Source organism: Limulus polyphemus, unplaced genomic scaffold, assembly GCF_000517525.1.
Source record: "Limulus polyphemus unplaced genomic scaffold, Limulus_polyphemus-2.1.2 Scaffold242, whole genome shotgun sequence".
Taxonomy (NCBI): Eukaryota; Metazoa; Arthropoda; class Merostomata; order Xiphosura; family Limulidae; genus Limulus; species Limulus polyphemus.
In genome coordinates, this window is record NW_013665852.1 from 222,268 (window position 1) to 224,185 (window position 1,918).

Consider the following 1,918-nt stretch of genomic DNA (forward strand, 5'->3'; position numbering starts at 1 on the left):
GTAACAATATTATGATACACGGAGATTACTATTTTCTATATAATAAAAATCACTCTGGCAGTATCTTCAATTTTAAAAACATTTATTATTCTTCGTGCAATAAGGGTTTTGGTATATAACTGTTCAGAATCTTCACTGCCTCTATTCTACAATTGTTTAGAATCTCTACTGTTTGTATTACATAAGTGTTCAGAACCTTTACTGTTTGTATAATATAATTGTTTAGAATCTCTTCTGTCTGTATTATACAATTGTTCCGAATCTTTACTGTCTTTATTCTACAATTTTACAGAATCGTTACTGTGTATATTATATAATTGGTTAGAATGTCTACTGTCTTTACTCTACAATTGTCCAGAATAGCTACTGTTTGTATATTATATAATTGTTCAGAATCTCCACTGTCTGTATTCTACAATTGCCCTGAATCTCTACTGTTTGCATTATATCATTGTTCAGAACCTATGCTGTCTGTATAATATAATTGTTCAGATCCTCAACTGTCTGTTTTATATAATTGTTCAGAACATCTACTGTTTGTATTATATAATTGTTTAGAACCTCTACTGTTGGTATTATATAATTGTTCAGAACCTCTTCTGTCTGTATTATATAATTGTACAGAATTTCCATTGTACAATTGTCCAGAATATCTACTGTTTATACTATAAAATTGTTCAGAATCTCCACTGTCTCTATTCTCCAATTGTCCAGAATCTCTACTAGTTTTATTATATACTCCACTGTCTCTACTCTACAACTGTCCAAAATTTCTACTGTTTGTATTATAAAATTGTACAGAATCTCCATTCAACAATTGTTCAGAACCTCTACTGTTTGTATTATATACTTGTTCAGTTCCTCCACTGTCTCTCTTCTACAATTGTCCAGTATCTATACTGTCTGTATTATATAATTGCTCAGAATCTCCACTGTCTGTATTCTACAATTGTCCTGAATCTTTACTGTTTGCATTATATCATTGTTCAGAACCTCTGCTGTTTGTATATTATAATTGTTCAGATCCTCTACTGTCTGTATAATATAATTGTCCAGAATCTCCACTGTCTCTATTCTACAATTGTTCAAAACCTCTACTGTTTGTATTATATAATTGTTCAGAACATCTACTGTTTGTATTATATAATTGTTCAGAACCTCTACTGTATGTATTATATAAGTGTTCAGAACTGCTACTGTCTGTATTATATAATTGTACAGAATCTCCACTGTCTCTATTCTACAAATGTCCAGAACCTCTACTGTTTGTATTATATAATTGTTCTGAAGCTTCACTGTTTGTAGTATATAACTGTTCAGAACCTCTACTGTCTGTATTATATAACTGTTCAGAAAGTCCACTGTTTCTATTCTACTAATGTCCAGAATCTCTACTGTTTGTATTATATAATTGTTCAGAGCCTCTACTGTTTTTTATTATATAATTGTTCAGAACCTTTACTGTCTGTATTATATAATTGTTCAGAATCTCCACCGTCTCTATTCTACAATTGTCCAGAATCTCTACTGTTTGTATTATATAATTGTTAAGTACCTCCACTGTCTCTATTATACAATTGTCCAAAATCTCTACTGTTTGTGTAATATAATTGTTCAGAATTGTCACTGTCTCTATTCTACAATTGTCCAGAATCATTACTGTTTGTATTATATAACTGTTCAGAACATCTACTGTTTGTATTATATAATTGTTTAGAACCTCTACTGTTTGTATTATGTAATTGTTTAGAATCTCCACTGTTTGTATTATGTAATTGTTCACAACCTCTACTGTCTCTATTCTACAATTGTCCAAAATCTCTGCTATTTGTATTATATAATTGTTAGAAATCTCTACTATCCATATTCTACAATAGCTCAGAATCTTTACTGTATATATTTCACAATTCTCCAGAAT